Source organism: Cavia porcellus, unplaced genomic scaffold (assembly GCF_034190915.1).
Source record: "Cavia porcellus strain 051 isolate PalLab524CR breed Dunkin Hartley unplaced genomic scaffold, mCavPor4.1 scaffold_12, whole genome shotgun sequence".
Lineage (NCBI taxonomy): Eukaryota > Metazoa > Chordata > Mammalia > Rodentia > Caviidae > Cavia > Cavia porcellus.
Window position 1 is genome coordinate 66,583,463 of NW_026947495.1, and position 20,978 is coordinate 66,604,440.

General features: G+C 36.1%; 1 protein-coding gene and 1 long non-coding RNA gene across 6 annotated transcripts in view; one reads left to right on the plus strand and one right to left on the minus strand.

The window, feature by feature from the left end:
* The window catches only part of Znf385b (zinc finger protein 385B), a 284,441-nt gene that overhangs the window by 199,124 nt on the left and 64,339 nt on the right, over positions 1–20,978 (minus strand). The window lies entirely within an intron of this gene.
* LOC134478325 (uncharacterized) lies at positions 18,453–20,447 on the plus strand. Its single transcript, XR_010050907.1, has 3 exons — positions 18,453–18,621; positions 18,737–19,182; positions 20,078–20,447. It is a non-coding gene; the product is annotated as an uncharacterized LOC134478325 (long non-coding RNA).

A 20,978-nucleotide genomic window follows, 5' to 3' on the forward strand; every position in this document is an offset into this window, starting at 1 on the left:
TATAGTAGAATATAAGCATTTTTCTGTGCCTAATCTTGAAATTTCTAATGCATGCAGTGTTAAAATGCTCTGCAAATACATATCACTGACATACACTAAATGTCTCCTTATGGGAAATTTATGCTCTCTTAAGTTTCTCTGATGTGTTTGAATATATTAGTATAGATGTATTCAGAATGTATTAGTATTAAAATAGACAAAGCAGTTAGCGTCTTTTTTTCCTTAAATGTAATTCAAAAAAATAATGAAATATTTCAACAAGAAATTTCAATACAAATTACCAGTATGTTTAATGAAGATTTGTTTGGGTATAAATGAGAAGTTAAGAGGCCTGGCACAGTGGTGCATGCCTATAATCCCAGCACTTGGGTGCTGAGGCAGGAGGATCACTGTGGATCTGAGGCTAACTTGGGCTACACAGTGAGTTTAAGGCCAGCCGTGTGCTAAAAAACAAAACAAAAAAAAAAAAAAAAAAAAAAAAGGAGAGAGAAAAGTTAAGGTTTAAACAATTTATATATGCTATGACTTAATCTAATGGATTCATCCCAAAATTGCTTAGTCATCATGCAGAGTCTGAATTTTTTAACAGTATTTATATGTATATAATGATTGTAATAAGAATGGAACGGTAATACATTATTCCTAATAATAGAGTTAATGCTTTTAAGTAATATTGTCCTCTTTAATTAATAGCCCATTTATTTTAGGTACCAGACTTCTTTCACTTCCTGCAATTTCTATTCAATAGTCTTCTCTTAAGAAAAAAACATGTTCTTTCTTGACTGTTCTGTATAGTAGACCAAATCTGCCTCCCTACCATAGATGTCTACTGCCAATAAATTGTATTATTTGATGTTTTGAAAGAAACACATATGTTATTTAAAATATCCACATTTTAGGCCCTCCCACCTTGGATTCCAGTGGACCTCCACCTCAGAGGGTGTCCGCCCTGCACCTGCCCCCGCCATCCCCTGGCAACCTCCTGGACCTAGTACTGCAGTGGATTTGTGGCTGTCTCTCCTCCTTCCAGAACCTTAGACTGCAGTGGGTTGGATTAAGGGGAGACTCAGTAACCCATCATCCAAACAGAGGACCTCAGTAGGCTAAAGTCAGTGTGGCCCTGAAGGAGGAATTCAGGTGACTGGTCTTTCTCTTCATTGTGGTACTCAGCAGTTGGACAAACATCAACTACATAGTAGGATCCTAAGGTACACACTACTGACAGTTGAGACTAGTGGGAATGAAAGACCAAATATTAGCCTGAAAGGTGGAAATGACAAAACGAAAAAGCAACATGCAATCTCAAACATCTAGTCCATCAGGAACAAGTATAGGAGACATAGAGGACTTTACAAGTCAGACACCTGAAATTTCTGAAAAGATAGCAAGTGAAATAAAAGAAACAAATCCAGGAGGCTGTAGAAGAAATCAAATTAGAAACAACTTCTCATGTAAAGACAGAAATGACAACCTTCATAAAAATGTTGCTCAATATAACTACAGAAGACATAGACAAAAAAGTACAGGAGCATGGGAAACTGACTGAAACCTTGAATGAACGGTATAGAAAACAAGCAGAGGCTGAAGATTTAGCTCAGTAGCATCAGCACCTGCCTTGCAAGTGTGCGGTGGTGAGTTCAATCCCCAATACTAATAAAAAAAAAAAGAAAGAAAGAAAACAAGTAGAATGCATGAAACAAATTCAAAAAGATATCCAAGAAATAAAATAGTCTATTGAAAGCTGGCAAAACCACTTAAATGAAGCTGAGAATAGAATTTTGGGCAATCATGAAAGGACAGAACTTTTAAAAATAAGGCATCATGAAATGACAATTCAACAGCTTCAAGATGATGCCAAGAGAAACAAAATAAGACTAATAGGCATCAATGAAGATGCAGGAGTCAATGTGAATGATGTCGGTAAACTATTTACAAAAGTAATAGCAGAAATTTCCCAAACATGGGGAAAGAATCTGATATATATATATATATATATATATATATATATATATATATGGCATACAGAATACCAATCAGTCACAATCAACATAAATCTACACTCAGACATATAATAATTAAGATCCCAGACACACAGTATATAGACAGAATACTAGAAGCTGTTAGAGAAAAGATATAACTTACCTATCAAGGAAAGACCATCAGAATCATGGCAGACTTTTCAGCACAAACCCTCAAGTTAAGACAAGCTTGAAGTGAAGTATTTCAAGCCCTGAAAGAAAACAACTTTCAACCCAATTGATGTATTTGGCAAAGCTTTCTTTGAAATTTAATGTAGAAATAAGATACTTCCATGACAAAGGACAACTGAAGAAACTCATGTCCACCAAACCAACACTAGAAAGAATACTAAAAGACATACTAGACAGAGATAAAAATGACTACAATGTTCAGAGCAACAACAGAAAGGAAGCACCAGACAAGGCAGGCAATTAAACAAGGGAGAAAAGTAGAAAACCAACAGCAGGAAAATAACACGACAAAGTTGATATCAGTACATATCAGTTATATCCATTAATGTAAATGGCCCCCCAATTCACCTATCAAAAGAAGTAGATGGACAGAATGAATCAAGAAACAAGATCCCACAATACGCTGTACACATGAAACACATCCATCTCAAATGGAAACTCATAGATTGAAAGTCAAAGGATGGAAAACAATATTCCATGTGACAAGAACCCAGAAAAAAAGCAGGAGTAGCTATTCTATTTGCAGAAAATGTGAACTTCAAACCAAAAATGATCAAAAGAGATAAAAAAGGTCACTATATACTTGTCAAGGGAATAATTCAAGAAGAAGAGCTAACAATCATAAACATATGTACCAAATACAGGAGCACCCAACTACATAAGACAAATACTAGTAACTATGAAAAATGAAATAAGCAACAACACAGTTGTAATAGGGGACCTTAATGGCTCATTGTCACAAAGAGATAGATCAACTAGACAAAAAGTTATCAAAGAAATAACAGAACTGAATCAAACTTGTGAGCAAATGGACTTAGTAGATGTTTACAGAGTGTTCTACTTAACCACATCAGAATACATATTCTTCTCAGCTGTGCATGGGACATTTTCCAAAATAGACCATTTATTTACCCACAAAATATTCTTAAGTAAGTGTAAAGGGATTGAAATTATCCCATGCATATTATCTGACCATTGTGTATTGAAACTGGAAATTAAAGACAAAAGAAATTGCAAAATTTGCATAAACACATGGAAATTAAATAACAACCTCCTGAGCAATCAATGGGTTGCAGGTGAAATTAAAGAAGAAATTAAGCAATACCTACAGTTCAGTGAAAATGCAGATACAACATACTGAAACCTGTGGAATGCAGTGAAAGAAATCCTAAGAAAGAAATATATAGCAATAAATTGCCATAACATAATAAACATAAATAAATAACCTAATGCTACATCTCAAGCTTCTAGAAAAAGAAGAGCAAGTCAAACTCAAGGCTCATAGAAGAGAAGAAATTATAAAGAGCAGAGCAGAAATTAATGCAACTGAGACTAAAAAAGCAATACAAAGAATTAATGAATCAAAGATCTGGTTTTTTGAGAGAATAAACAAAATTGATAAACCTCTAGACAACCTTATTAAGAAAAAGAAAGAAAAAACCTCAAATTCATGCAATAAGGATGAAAAAGAGAGAAATTACCACAGATCCTATGGAAATTCAAAAGATCATTAATACATACTTTACTCACATAGGGTTGGAAAACACAGAGGAAACAGACGTGTTTCTAGAAACCTATGAACTACCAAAGCTCAATGAAGGAGATGTAACAATTCTGAATAACTCATTATCAGCTATTGAAATTGATAATGTGATTAAAAACTTACCAAAAAAGAAAGCCCAGGTCCTGATGGATTCACAGCTGAATTTACAAGAAATTTCGAGAATACGTAATGCCAATACTCCTTAAATTTTTCAATGAAATTGAAAAGGAAGCAATCCTCCCTAACTCATTCCTGGAGGTAAATTGTTAATCTGACACCCAAACCAGAGAAAGACCCAACCAAAGAGCAGAACTATAGGCAAATCTCACTAATGAATATTGATGCAAAGATTCTCAATAAAATACTGGCAAATAGAATGCAACAATTTGTCAAGAAGATTATACATCATGACCAAGTGGGATTTATCCCAGGAATGCAGGGATTGTTTAATATATGCAGATCAATAAATATAATACACCATATCAACAGAGTCAAAAACAAAAACACATGATCATCTCAACAGATGCATAAAAAGCTTTTGATAAAGTCCAACACTTGTTCATGACCTTACAGAACCTTACAGAACTTGGAATAGATCTTATCTTTCTCAATCTGATAAAGGCCATATATGACATTATACTAAATGGAGAAAAACTGAAAGCTTTCACTTTAAAATCAGGAACAAGCAAGGATGTCCACTATCACCACTCCTATTCAATATAGTTTTGGAAATAATAGCCAGAGCAATAGACAAGAGAGAAAAATAAAAGGAGTAAGTATAGGAAAGGAAGAAGTTAAATTATTGCTATTTATAGATGACATGAGATTCTACATAGAAGACTCAAAAAACTCCATTAAAAGACTACTACAGTTAATAAATAAATTTAGCAGTATAGCTGTATACAAACTCAGCACTCAAAAATCAATAACATTCCTATACACAAACAAAAAATTCACTAAGAGAGAAATTATGGAAATATCACTTTCACAATAGCATCTAAAAAATGAAATACTGAGGAATCAACCTAACCAAGAATGTAAAAGAACTATGTGTTGAAAATTATACTCCTCTAAAAAAGGAGACTGAAAAGGATATTAGAAAATGAAAGGATAATCCTTGTTCTTGGTTAGGAGGAAACAACATTGTGAAAATAGCCATACTCCCAAAACTGTTATACAGATTTAATGCAATCCTAATCAAAACACCATTAACATACCTTACAATCTACACAAAACATTCCTAAAATTCATTTGGAAACAGAAGAAACCTAGAATAGTTAAGGCAATTCTGGGCAACAAAGGCAAGGCAGGAGGCATCTCAATTCCTGACTTGAAATTATACTGCAAAGCTACAGTGATAATCAGCATGGTACTGACAAACAAACAGACCTAAGGATCAATGGAACAGATTTAAAGATGCAAGCACAACTACAAAGATACTCAGCCACCTTATATTTGACAAAGGGGTTAAACACATTTACTGGAAAAAGTAAAATAAATGGTGTTGGAAAAATTGGCTTTCCACATGCTAAAGACTGAAACTAGACCATGTTTATCACCATGCAATAAACTAAAGTCAAAATGGATCAAAGATCAAATATTAAAACAGAAACACTAAATCTACTGGAAGAAACACTAAATCTACTGGAAGACAAGGTCGGAAGAAATCTTGTAGACATAGGGGTAGGCAAAGAGTTCATGAATAAAACACAAACCACACAGGAAGTACTTCAAAGAATCAACAACTGGAATCTCATCTTATTAAAAAGTTTTTGCACTTCAAAAGAAATCACCAACAAAGTGAAAAGAAAATCCACAGAATGGGAAATAATTTTAGCCAGTAACCCCTCAGACAAAGGACTTATATCCAGAACATATAAAGAATCAAAAAGTATCCAGTCCCCCAAATTCAAAGACCCTCTCCAAAAATGGGCATCTGAGATGAACATAAAGTTGTCAGATGAAGATATACAAATGGCAAATAAATACATGAAGAAATGTTCACCATCAATGGTCACTGAAGAAATGCAAATTAAAACAGCATTGAGATTTCATCTCACTCCAGAAAGAATGGCTGCCACCTAGAAATCAACTGATAACAAATGTTGGCGAGGCTGTGGGAAAAAAGGAATACTTCTCCACTGCTGGTGGGAATGTAGATTGGTGCAGCCACTGTGGAAATCACTGTGGAGATTCTTTTAAAAACTAGGATTGAAGGTTCCATTCAATTCAGCTGTTCCTCTTTTGGTATTTACCAGAAAAATTGAAAAGGTCATGTCACAGCAATATATATGCACCTATGATTATAGCAGCGCAATTTATATTTTGGCAGCTACATCATGGAAACTACCAAAATGCTCATCAACTGCAGCATGATGGTATTTTTATACAATAGAATATTAATCAGCTATAAAAAAGATGATCTCAAGGATTTTGTAGGTAAATGGAAGCAACTTGATACTATCCTCATAAGTGAAATAAAGCACTCACATTTGTAAATATCATATCATCTCTCTAGTATAAAAATAATAAAAAACTGATAGAGTAACAAGATTCAAAATGTATAACACATATTGTAATAATGAAAGGGAAAGAAAGTGCTCTAAAGGATATAACTGTATGTATGTATAAGTGTGCAAAATAGTAACTATTAAGTTTTTGTTAGTTCACTAGACAGAATTGTTGGTACTGTCGTTGTTTAACTGTTCACTTTTTATGCTTTCATTTTGTAACTTGAACACCTTCTTCTAAGATAACAATATGTAATTTATCAATTAGTTATTTCTTATTGTTATTTTTTGAAATGCTGTATTATTTCTATCCTTTTTTGTTTTCTCTAAATAAAAAATTTAAACACTTGTAATTAATTTAAATTTACACCTGTTTAATTACTAGACTTCTAATCAAAGTAATCAGATTAATTCTGTGGTCTTATTTTTCTATTAGCAACTAAAACAATAATTAGATAATATTCTGATATGTTTTGATATATTTAAAACTGATTGTAAAAACTAATTTTTAAGATTATTGAGTCCCCTAGTAGCACAGAGTTTAGGTTTACTTCCTTTACATATATTTGAAGTAACTATTATAGAAAATGAATAAGTCAGAATAATTTTATTTTTATCTTCCAATGAACTCATATGAAAATTTAACTATATGAATTTAACTATAGTCAAATGATTTTTACTATTGATTTTTACAAATGATTTTACATTTTACATTTTTACAAATGATTTTAACTATAGTCAAATGATTTTTAAAAATCATTTTTCATGCAAAAATCAAAATAGCAATCATTTGATTTTAAAGAGTCAAAAGGAGCAAAAAAGTAAAAATAATTCAAAGGTAAATTTATGGGTAATAAAAGTTGATACAAAATCTACCTGTATGATATAATTACCAAGTCCTATCACTGTGAAAATCAATGTGGAGATCTTCAAAAAATTAAAGCTAGAAATTCATTTGACCCAGCTAGTCCCTTTGTAGCTATCATCCCAAAAGAGTGAAAGAGATCATATCACAGTAATATATGCATTCCCATGTTTATAGCAGCGCAGTTCACTAAATCTAGCTAAATCTTGATGTGACCTCTATGTCCACTGATAGGTGGATGAATAGGAGACAATGTGGCATTTGCACACCGTGTGGACAACTGCTTTGCCAGAAAGTAGGATAAACTTGAGTCATTTGCAGAAAAATGGATGCACCTTGAGATCATAATGTTAGGTGAAATAAATCAGACACACAAGCTTAACTATTGTATGGTTTTTCTTATACAAGAAACCCAAAATATAAATCAGAAGCAAAATAAAATGAAAGATAGATAATAGGAAGTAGGGAGACGGACCTTTTCAAATGGGGAGGAGATCAGGAGATGGAGTAAGGAAAAGGGGGCAGAGAAAGGGGATGAAAAAGAATTGAGATGTGTTCTGCACCTGTACCAACTCCCCATAAGGAATATAATAATCAAATAATATCAACATGTGCTAATACAAAGTAAAAACTATAAAAAAGACTGTAGCAAAAATGTATGTTTGATATTTCTGAACTGCGTTAATTTTTTCTGTTATATCCCAACTGACCAAAGTAAATGTAAAGAATGCATCTTTAAGGGTTTGGGGATTTAGCTCAGCAGCATGAGCGCCTGCCTTGCAAGCAGGCAGTCTTGAGTTCGATCCCCCGTACCGATAAAAAGCAAAAAGACAAAAAAAAAATGCATCTTTATAAATGAGTATAATTGATAATGGAAGTAATGTTAATAAGAAAGCCATATCTTTATTTCTGGACTTAAAAATTTTCAACAACCATTTATTAAGAAATTTTGCTTTATCTTGATAGACAAACTCCTGTTTTGGTTGTACAAGTCAGCAAGATCTTAATTATGGCAAAAAAAATCATTCCATTGGGGTATTATTGTTTGCATGGAAATGTAAATACATTTTACACTCTCAATTCGAAATAAAATTTATTCTAAAAATAAGAAATTTCATACTATATCCCATAAATATGTGTAATAATTATATGCTGATTGAAAATAAAATTATATTAAAATCACCAATGTGCCTTGTTTCCTTTTAAGAGCTGGTTAAAACAAGTGCTTGGATGCAAAACTAGCAATTATATTAAATATTTTATAAGAGTTGAAATCACTGGATGAAATGCTTTTTAGGAGACATGGGTGTAGCTATTCTCTGATTTTTTAGTGTTAAATTTGATGAAATATTTTCATCAATAAGATATTTTTCCAAGGTAATTCACATATACAAACTGTAGGCTATTTTACTATGGTAAAGATCAAAGATTGTCTGGGAGAAGGACTTGCTTTCAAATGGACAACAAAGTTGGTTTTAGGAAAAGATTTATTAAAAAGATGGTTTGAAAATGTGAAGGCATGGAATAATCAGAGGACCAGTACTGAAAATACTGACTCCAAAACCGTTTCATTCTTCTCTGAATAAAGAAACTGAGACCTACAGGAACAAGTTATTTAGATTACTGTCACCAAACTGGTCCAGGGGAAAAAACTGTAATAATAATTCTTCATTTTCTGAGTCTTGGTTGAGTCTGCATTCTGCTCCAGGCACAGCCTGAGTGCCAAGGCAGCCCCTGTTCTGCTGGCGCTTGGACTGATTTTGATCGCAGAGCTTCTTCATCTGTGCACGGTCCTCTCTCCCCTAAGGGCTGATCTCCAAAACTTATGAATAGGCTCCACTGTCTGATAAAAATGCCTGTGGTAGTGGTTGCTGTTTTTATAAAAAAAAATATTTTATCTAGACTCATTCAGATGATTCTAGGTAAAATATTTTTTTTTCATGATTACTGTCTTCAAGATTATCTCTTTTTTTTTTTTTTTTTTTGGTACCAGGGATTGAACTCACGACTGCCTGCTTACAAGGTAGGCGCTTATGCCGCTGAGTAAATCCCGAGCCCCTAAGATTATCTCATTTGCCCACATAAAATGCAAGATGCACTGGTCTTTTTGGTATACCTTTCAACGTACAGCTTGAATAATAAAACTCTATTATATTTCTTATAACCACATATTTGGGCTACATATACTACAACTGGAAAATTTTTCATCTCTTTGCCTCAAAAAAAAAAAAAAAAAAAAAAAGAAAGAAAAGAAATGAAAAGAGCCTGAGATTCAGAGATATTGATTTGTAATTTCTTCCTCAATGCAATCTTAGGTACTTCCATTAACATTCATTGGTGATTGAAGAAAATATTGTTCAAGTGAATAACTTCAATAAGAGATATCTATACAATATCAAGTGAGCTTGAAACAGACTACAAGTGTAGCAGTAAAGCAGGAGAGTTTCTAATTTGTTGTTCACTAGTATTCTGCAGAAATCATGCACTGCCCATGTGTTGCAATTTTTAGATAGAAAAGTCTTAGGTTATCCCATTTTGTAATTAAGGTAGAATTCACTGCTGGTTTGCAGGGCTTGCCAGCCCCGGGCCTGTCTGTCTAGTGTGACTCGTCTTTGAACTGCATGACTATCTAATTCTAGTCATGGGTGATAGGATCCCATGCAAGTAACCGACTAGGGTCAGTTGATCACTAGAAACATGTAATTGGTGATACTAATTGGTGATCCGGTTCAAATCAACATGCCCAGGAAGTGGTAATATGGGAAGCCAATGGAGGAAGCAGAAGAGCACGCAGAGCTCTGACCAGGTCTGCTGTGGGCCATGTTCAAGACCAAGTGTACGGGGGAGGATGGATTGCTGGAGAGAAAGCCACTGAAGACCAAGTGCAGAGAAGGCATGAGTCCCCGAGAGGTAGAAACTGGCTCTGGGAGTAAGATTCTTCCTTACGGTTTTGTAGGTGATTTTTACCTGTTTCTGAAAGTCCCAGCCAGTTTCAGTTATTGACTGTGGCTTTCCTGAGATCCAATGTTATTTCATAGTAAGTCTTCTTAAGTGAGCCCGAGTCAGCTCCTTGTAATCAAACAATTCTTTTCAAGAGAAATGGCCAAATGGCCTTGCATGAAACTGGACTTAGTTCCTATCACATGAAAAGAACCAAAGTCTATCCCAAGTAATGGAACTTAATTTTTCATGAGTCCCTGAAGGGTCATTCTACCCATAAATCAATTTGGGAACTATTATGTCAGTAATATTGATGACACGGTAGTATTTTATATGTTAATTTCTATAACTTTCTAAATATAAGATCATATAAGGGTCACAGAAGACCATAGTGTTAAGTTAGTCTCCTTCAATTTTCAATTTTAAAATAGTTTTGGTCAGGCTCATACATCTATTTCAGTTCTTCCCTTTTTTCCATCAGATGTTGGAAAGAAGACATTTGAGGAAACCTAGTTACACACTCTTTTGATATTTTTTCCTCATCCGAGTACTTTTTGACTTTGATCCCAATAAACTTTGCTCCTAGAATAGAACCCTCATATGGGACGTTTCCTTCACTTCCATCTAATTAGTCCTCAAACTGAATAAACAGGGAAAATGCATTTTCTTTGTTTTACTTTTGCTCACGTGCTTTCTTCTATTTATTTATGTCAGACAGTTTCTGTGGCACATACTTGCTTCTTTTCTTTTCATCTTCCTGCACACATTTTGTTCCTATTGAGGGCAGTGCCTACAGCGGTTTACTGCAACCACCTCAAAAGTCAGGAGAAAAACTAAGAGTCCACTTATTTGTAATGTGAAGCAAACAGCATTTTTCAGCCAGTGAAAATGCTATAATTGCAGAGATTTACTCAAGTGTGATAGTAAACGTGGTTCAGCATTGGTTTTTGTTTGTTTTGAGAAAGGGTTTCACTATGCAGTTCAGGCTGGCCTTGAATTCACTTTGTAGCCCAGGTTGGCCTTGAACTCAGCGATCCTCCTGCCTCAACTCCTGAGTGCTGGGATTACAGGTGGTTTTAGATTGCTGAACTCAGTATTGTCTTTGAGCAATCTAAAACCACTTCACTCTACCTGCAGTTTTCCAACTAAAGGGAAACTAAAGAATTTTGGACAATAAAATGGGGAGAAAACACTGATATGTCAAATAAAAGGCTAGAAAACAGAGCAAAGATAAAAACATACTTAAAAAAAATCAAGGCTCATTCTTTGAGAGTATAAAAGGCTAAAAGTTACAAAGCATGGAGACAATAAAGTAATAGACAATGCAACAAACACGGGTGTCAAGATGCTGCTCTAAAGCATCGACCTGTATTGACCAACAAGTTCTCACGACTTTTATTTTCATTTTGCACATAAGGAAAACAGAGCACAGAAACTATAGGTAACTCATAGAAGTTAACACTGCTAGAAAGATTAGGAGTGAAATTTCCAAATAGGACATCCAGCCCTGCAGCTAGAACTCTTAATGATATATAATTAATCACAAATCTGACCAGTAGCTCTCACACTGTGACCATCCCAGGAGCATTTCATAGCATACTAACGCGAAACCTTGTCCTCCAGAGATTCTGATTTAATGGGTCTAATATGGAGCCTGATATCAGTATACAGACAGTATCTGCTTTATGTTGGTTTGATTACATTTTTTTTACTTTATGGTGCAAAGTTATGCACACTCAGTAGGAAATGTACTTCAAACTTTGAATTTTGATTATTTCAAAAGCAGCAATACTAAATATTGTGAGATACCCTCGTGACCCAGGCTGCAGCACAGATGTGCAGCTCCTACTCGGCAGTGCCATCAGAAGAACAAATAATGGGAACTGATAGTGTACAGTGTTGCTAAGCTAGATGTAAATTAGGTTCGTTCAGTGCATTTTCATCTTTAATATTTTCAAGTTGCAAAGGATGTATTAGCATGTAATCCTTTATAAATCTCGTCACATCTGCTTTTTAAAAAATCTCCAGATAATCCTAAAGTACAGACCCAAACCTACCAAGTCCAGGTCACCTGGCTACTTATTAGTGGCCTTGCCAGGAGCCACTTTCTGTCTGTATCATAGTACTTACCATGTTTCTCAAATTGAGGGGAAAAAAGAAGTGAGTTTCTATTTTGGAGTGATGAATTTGAGTTTCTTAAACCAAAAAGCTTTCATTCACGGCGGGTCATGAAACATAGGGATGGTGTTTCTCTGTTGGTTACTAAAGCTAAGGTGGATTCAAAATGTTCTGAAATAATTAAGTGTGTTAATGAGAAACTAGTGAACATTTCCAACTCCTTTTAGGTAGTCAAACTAAGATAATTTCGAGACACCAGAAGTCTCTGTTGCACTATTTAAACCCTTCACATTATACGGAACATTCTTGAGAATCAAATTCAGGCAAAATGTTTTCATGAATAGATGATGGTTGTTGTGTGGTGGTAGATGCAGTATGACCCTGAGATGGGGAAAGAAGGAACACTGATTATCACCAAAGGGCTGTAAAACAAATCGCGATGTAAGCACTTCTCTCAATGCCAATTTCAAGCTACTACAGCAACATGATTAGATACGAAGATAGTGCAAAGGCCCAGGGGTATAAGTAATAAAGTAATTCCAGCACCCAAACACAGAAGTCATAAAAATGTCTCAAGAGCATGGGTAAAAAATAAAATGTAGTAAAACAATTAGGAATTAATGAGTCTCCAATATTTTTTTTACTTTAATTCATTTAATGTAAGTTTCTATGATTTAATTTTAATAATGGCTACATTTAATTTGTGGGAAAATTCTTGAAAATGCAGATTGGTCCTCATGAGTTAGTCCAATACATTACAGAAAAGGGATCCATTCATACTTTTTTCTCAGAGGAGAGAAAAATCTAATTAAATTGAACAAAAATAAGTCCATTTTAAGGTACAGTGTGAGGAGAGATGGATACTCTTCATAAATTCAGCTTTTCAAGAATGAGAAATTTTGAGTAAATCCTCCTGAGTAAATCCAGCCTTTCCTGTGCATTGTGGAGTTGGAGACTAAATGTGGACACAGAACGCCAGGACTTGAGTCCTGGCTCACTCACCTGCAACGCTGTAATCTTGGGAGAGTTACTTAATCACGGTTATCCCATTTGTACCATGGGATAATAGTAATTATCTGAACAGACTTGAATGAGTTACAACATGTAAAGCACTCACAAGTCCCCAGCGCACAGCAAATGCTCAGTGACTGTTACACTGTCACATCAAAGTGTCTCAAATACATAAACTTTGTGTGTCTGAGATTGTTTGCCCATCGTTAGCTTCTTAAATGTTTCCGAATGCACTTTCAAGCATTCAAATGCCTTTGCCTTTTCTCAGGCTCTTCCTTAAAGAATGAGTTTGAGTGTCTTTTTAAACTCAGCTCAAAAACGTCACTTCTCTTAACTTTCTCTGGTTAGTCTCCACCGTGGATGTCACCTTGTTCCTCTTGGATGCTTAAGATGTGAGAAATGATTTAAAACCACAGTTATAAAAGGGAAACAGAAAAGCTTGCTTAAAAATCTGAAAAGTTTGCTTACTTTAAAGAATGAGAAACCATATTCAAGGGAGAACATGAAGAGCATGGTCAAATGACCACTGGAAAAGCAGACCAGCCATTCATCTCAACAGAAATCAGGACACACTGCCCAAGATAAGGGCAGAATGACCCTGACGCCAATTCAGAAAATACCAGGATTCCACCCCCACCAAATGTGTGCCATGGAAGGGTCTGGGGAGCTGAATAACTCAAAGAAGGGGCCATGGCTACCTGCAGGTCTTCAGGCTTTGCTAACTTCCGCTTTAAGACTCTTGCTTGCACTGTGTTTTCTGTACTATACTTCTCACCTGCCCCAGGGTGCCATGTGCTGCATTCAGCAAAGGCAGTGTGGATCTGGCTGCCTCTATCTAGAATCAGAGAATACTTTGGAGGGTCTTAGAGTGAAAGCAGAGAATTTCCCCTGGGGTAGGGCCACTGAAGACAGCCCATACTGGGGCAATATTCTCTATGGCCAGGAGCACAGTGTCGTTCTTGAGACAATTGGCTGGCAGAGCTACCAGGGTGAGAATTCATCAGGAGAGAGCTGCCAGCACCTGCCTTGAACATGTGATGACTATAATGTGGGTTGTGCCCAGCAGCGCAATAAGGACAGGGTTATCTGGAATCTTGGGAACCCAGCATGTCTAGAAAGTGAGACAACAGCTCCAATAGCTCCAGATGACAGAAAATCAAGACAATCTTATTTTCAAACTTTAAGGTTGTATACTTGTTCATTAATCCTCTCTTTTCTACTTCTTCCTTTTTCAATGAAAAATGTCTTAAATCTGGAAATTGCATTTCGGAGGCACATTTCTTGTTTGATTTCACAGGATAACAGCTAAGGGAGAATCTGCCTCGAAATGAATCATACCCCAAGTCTCACCGATATCTGATTTAGATGCTACTTAAATAAGACTTTGGGTTTTAAACTTTTGACTAGTTGCTAAAATAAGCTAAAACTTTGGGGCTCCTGGATGGAATGAATATATTTTGCATGTAAGAATAATATTAATTTTGGTGGGCCGGGCCTGCAATGTTCTGGCCTTAATGTCTGTATACTTCCCAAGGTATTATGACATAGAGTCTTGAGAGACGATTATTAGTTGCCAGGAACAAAGTGCTCATGAATGGGATTAGTGCATTTATGAAAAAGGCCTGAGAAAATGTTTGTTCCTTCCACCATGTGGCCACAGAGAGAGAGCGGCATCTAAAAAGTGGATCCCTGACAGATACAATCTATTGGCTCTTTGACCTTGGACTCTCCTGCCTCTAGAGCTAAAGAAGAAATTGCTGTTGTTTATAAGCCACCTAGTTTAAGAAATTTTTGTTATAGCAACCTGAACGGACTGAGCTAGGACTACTGCCATGGGTGCCCTGATGGCTTTCGCCAGTGTGGGTATCCTAGAGCACTCACTTCCGACAATTAAGTGTGAACACAAATTAAGGATTTGGTCTTCCTCAAGCCCCGAAGCTGAACATGAAATGCAAAGCTGCGTCCTCTGAAGGGTAACTGCAGAAAATCTACTCAGCAGAAAAGGAGGATGGCAAAGACGGGTATGTGTCTTGGCTACAGACCGCTGAGAAAGGATGGCTTTCTGAAAAGTTTATAACCACATCCTTACTCTCCTATAGTTTAAGATTTAGATATTCTTTTATCTTTCTGGCTCAGGAAATATCAAGTCAAGAACAACATGTATTAACCAGAGTTGGCTGCATCTAAGCACCTGGAGGAAGCTAGAGTAGCTCTTTCTGGAGAATCTCCTCTACCCACGTTCAGTGAAACCCAAGCTCACAAAATTATGAAACTCGCACTGAAAAGACACCACAAGCAAGAGAACGAGAAGCAGAAAACACAGTACTGTCCAATCCCTCCTAGGGCTCTTATATTACAGGTAGTAAACAACATAAAAGTCTGATATAGTTGAAGAATTATGGATTGTAGATTCCAGAATGGTGACAGAAAGTTAAATGACTGGTATTTTGGTGCTGTGTTCAGAGGTAGGCTATAGAAAGAATTTGACAGCATCTGTTTGGAATTATTGCAGTTTTCCAGTAAGACCCAAAATCAAATCAAGAAGGCAGTTTTCCTCTCAGGTTCACCTGCTACCTCTTCTTTGCTGACCCTTTCGTTCACCTTTTTTCTTCTCCAACCCCTGAGCAAGTCTGGAATAACCATTCCAACTCACCTCAGAATGAAGACAGTACAAGCATCATTAACAATGAATTTGAATTTTTATGCTTAAGACAATACTTGTGTTCTATTTTTATTTGAAAATATTTTACAATATTAATTTTAAAATCCTGTCATTGTGGAATCTTAAATTTGACTACAGTAATGAAATAAAATTTATAAATCTTTTTATACAGTATGAAATCAGAGCTTTTAATCTGAAAAAATGAAATGTTATTTGATATAACTATCAAAAGATACAGTAATTCAACAAATACTACACAAACTTTGTCATTTATCCTTATTGTTTTGATAAAATGATATCTTGGGTTATAAATAGCTTTCTTAAGGCAAGGGATTGCTTGAAAAGTCATTATTACATATTAGAAGGCTCATTCTGCATTTCTTTTAAAAGAAACAACATTTAAATGAACATTACTTTGTGTCTGTAGATAATTAATGAGCAGAAACAGTCACAGTTCCTGCTCTTGTGGAGCTTATAACATAATGCAGGAAACAGATAATCACTAGACTAAGTACCAGATAAATGTAGAATTGCAAAACAACTATGACACATCCTTCTTGACTGTATTCAACAAATGTATTAGTTTCCAGGCTCTTCTAAAGATTATCTCATTTATCAAAAGCTAAAAGGCAGTAGGTGGTTTAGACTTTGTGTGAAATCCTTATTTTTCTAAATAGTGTACTTGGACTTCACATGGGCAATCTTCACTTGATACCAATTCTTATTTCGTCTTACAAAGTTCTTGATTTTGCCAATATTTTAGAACTTTTTAGGACCGTTTCATTATACTCCCAAATAACAAACTGCTGAATTTAGTAACTGTGACAATTCAGCAAATTTTGTTGTTTTACTTACAAACACTGAGCTATGACCTACTGTGTGGGATGCTTTAATAAATAGATTTTTAAAGATTTCTGCTTTTCATTTTCATAACTGCATTTTTAAGGAACCTTTAACATGAATGTGATTCCAACTACCCACTAGATAGAGCCCCAGGTCAGAATATAGACAGGTCTGCTAAGTCTCACACAGGGAATGCTGAATGGGGGGACAGGGCTCAGAAGGTATGATGGGGGCCAATGACCTCAAATCACCAAGTTCCAATTCCTTATAAGCCTCTCTTATATATAAGTCTTTAAAACGCATCCAATCAATGCGTAACAAATTGTGGGAAACATAAACAGTAAAAAGATAATCAAAGTCCTGTTCAAGTTGTGCATTGGATGACCTACTTAGTAATAATCTATCCCTTTAGTAAACTAGTTTCTAGAAAATTGGCTCTAATCCAGTTAGCCCAGAGTGACCCATAACATATCAATCTGATTTAATCCTAATTTCTCAGATAAAAATACTCTGGAAGCTTTGGGCTGGAGTCAGAAGAGAAAGATGAGTACAAGAGGAGCAGATGAGTAGGGAGAGCGGGCCGCGGCAACGCCAGGACGGAGGTGCCTGAACTGGCAAGAGAAAGTGGACCGAGCAGAAGACCAGGGTGACTGCAGGTCCAATTTGCATAAGTAATGGCACCTACTTAAAAGAGTTGCATCTTTTAGTGGGAGGCATTATGGTAACCATTGTTGATCACCTTGTTTATGGTTTTACATTATCTATTATGTCCACTCTTTTGATTTGACCGACTTTGTTCTGTTATGTCACATTTGGTTTTACTCTCTTCCAAAAAAGTAATAAGAACTGTGAGAACAATAAAAAAAAAAAAAAAAAAAAAGAAGAGTTGCATCTTTTACTAAGTCACTGGAGGGAGAATAGACAGTGTTTTTAAGGGAAGAGACATAAGGAGATTTAGACTTTGAAAAGACCATTCTGGGTATAACATGAAGCAGCTACACTATAGGCAGGATGTCCCAGCTGGAGGATGACCCAGCTGGAGGCCACTGTGAATATGGCCTGGGAGATGAGCGTGGCCTGGAACAGAGCAGCAGTGAGAGAGACGGACAGAGATGGAGATGGATTAGACTGGATAGTGGTCCCTGAGGATGCAGATGACTGTGCCCATCAGAGGTTATGTGGCGATGTTCAAAGACATATTATTATTACTATTGTATTGTTGTTACTATTGCTGCAACTGGGTAGGGCCTGGAAATGTAACGGCCAGGGATGCTACCAACCATTCCACCATGTACAGGACATCTCCCATAACTAAGAGTCCCAGGATCCAAAATGCCAACAGTGCCTGGGTTGAGAGACCATGGAACAGACAAGTACTTAGGGAATAATACGTAGTTAATGTCATAAAACAACTGTTAGTATAATGCCAGATTTATCAAAATAACACACACTGATCACAAGAAAAAACACCATATCTGAAACTGCTTTAGAAAAAAAATGCCTTTTAAATGACATTAAATACCTTTCAGCTGCAAATGAAATTCAGTCATTTTAATAAGTACACATGTGTGTACTTATTAAAATGCTTAGAAAGGGTGGGAGCTTGACAGAAATATATGGTGACTAAATCTAGCATTGTCTGCAAAACAGACACTCCAACTCCAGTAACAGTCAGCAGGATCTAAATTTAGTTTATACTCTTAGTGCATTAAAATAGCATCGAGAAGCACAGGAAGTCTAAAACCATTACACTCCAAGTTTCTGTCTATATTGTTAATAGCTACTTGCCAAGATCCCTGTTGCCCCGTGTGATTACAGACTATTAAAAACATGTCTTCTGTGAAGTCCTCCCAAGAAACAGGAAACGGCGTTAAGGGAATGATTCTAGATAAAATAACTGGCAACATAAACGTCACAAGGTAGGCATTCATAAGGAATATATCGTAAGTTTATAAAAAGAATGATGTTTTGCGAGATGCTTTAAGAAGCTTCTTTATTGTTTATGCTAAACAGTTAAAATGCTTTCTCTACCAGTTCTGGTGTTATAAAAGGAAATTAGAGAAGCACATAAACATTTTTATTTGAAGAGAAGATCTACTAATTGCCTATCATGTGCTGCGGATGCAAGTTGAACTAGGGAAAAGCAAAGCCAAGACCATCATTGGAGATGAGAAAAGATTAAGATCATGCCGCGATGCCTTCGTCTGTCTCATAATCTCTTTTCAAACAAAAACCACAAAGAACAAGCTGAAGATTCATTTTTTTCCTTCCACTTCACAGGTTCTTTTAAAATTCAGTCTGAAATTTTAAAAATACTGCTTTATTTTCTGAAATGTTCATGCAAGATACATGTTGTCTAATAGAGGATGCCCCAAACCTTCATCTGTTACATTCTGTAGCCAGCTAAGCAGATATATACAATGAAGAATGAACCGAGCTAGACTTCAGAATTAATGACCTTCTGTGAGGATGACGAAAAGGTATTTTCTTTGTATTAACATCAGTCAATTTTGTCCTGACATTTGTCCTCCAAACACTCCTTCATCTCCTGTACCTATAAATTTCCAAAGTACTCACAATTTGTGTTTGTCTGTTCTTTATAAGCAGATCACTAGTCTTTAGCTAGGTACATGGCTACCTAGAATGAAGTCCACATTTCCTAGCCACTACTGCATCAAGATGTGGTTACATGCCAAAGAACAGGCCATGAAGGACTTGCAAATATTTCCTTAAAGACTGAGGAAGTGGGGCTGGGGATTTAGCTCAGCGGCATAAGCACCTGCCTTGCAAGCAGTCGGTCCTGAGTTCAGTCCCCAGTACCGATTAAAAAAAAAAAAAAAAAAAAGATGGAGAAAGTGCTTGTTTCTTTCTCCCTCTTGCCTGAAATGTAGGTGTGATGACTGGGACCCTATACTGGATACTGTGGCAAAGCCGTGTGCTTCGAATGTCAGAGCAAACAGAAGTAGGAGTCGGATTCCCTGACATGCCACGGCATATTGATCATAGAGGACCAAACCAAGATGGACTCTTGCTAAAATTGTTCATCAAGATAAAAATATATTGGTCACACAAAGGGGTTTCAAACAGTGAGGTATCCAAAAAGGTGGGGGAGAGGAGACTTAGCCCTTGGAAAGAATTTGACATAACAGAAAAAAATGCAGTTTGCCACGGAATAGTAGCAAATATACTGAAGTAAAATGGAGCCAGGATGAACAGATACTTCTGCACTATTGTATGTCAGAACATATCTAAGGACTAGGCGTATTGCCCCCACTGTGGAAGACTACCCACATCTCACCCCAGCTCAGGCTGCCCTTGCTGAATGCGAACTTCCTTCATGTTGGCTGGCCTAACAATTATCTTGCACCAACACAGCTGGGGAGCCTTGTGCCTGAGGGCTGTGACCTTTTACAAGAGCACCTCAGAGCTGAGGATGATGCTTCATGAAAATTTCTGACCAAGAAAATACATGAACATTACAAAGGTTCACATCTATTATTTCAATATTCCTAACAACTTCCTGAGAGGTAAGAAGCACTGAATGGTGTGCCTATTTGTGCTTATTTGTTTATCTGCTTGTTTGTTTGTTAAGACAAGTTCTCACTGCATTACCCAGACTAGTCTCGAACACCTGGGCTCATGGATTTCTTCTTCTTCAGTCTCCCAAGTAGTTAGGGCTATTCATCACGCATAACAGCACCCAGCTTCCGCACTGTAAAGTGCTTTTAAATAATAGATGTGTGTACTAGGACTGAAAGGGTTTTAAGTTTTGTCCCCCAGGTTCACTCATCTAGAAAGTGGCAGAGTTCCACCTAACACCTCAATTTGTGGTTTCAAGTTTGCTGCTTTTTCTATAATATAGGTCGTCATTTAAAACAGTATGTAGCTAGAATAAATTATCTAATATTCAAATAACTGGCTTTTAAATGTGATTCTGACTAAATTCACTACGAATCTTCAAAATGGACATTACTATTTTCTTCTAAATTACTGTTCTTGGTTTTTAAAAACCTTACTGAGGTCAGTAACTGAAGGATGACATTTTCCATTTATTTTTATTTTTTTCACATCAAATAATATGTATAAACAATGTTGCATGTCTTCTTAAATATGGTCTCCAAGTTTTAAAAAAAGGTGCATAGGGTTTTGGTTTGAATGCTCTTAAAACTAAAACACTGTATCATAACTGAACTGTTCAGGGACCTTATGTTCTGAAGCTGTCATTGATCTTTCTCCTCTGAGGGAAAGGAAGACTTGCTAGCTTCCTTTCTAATGG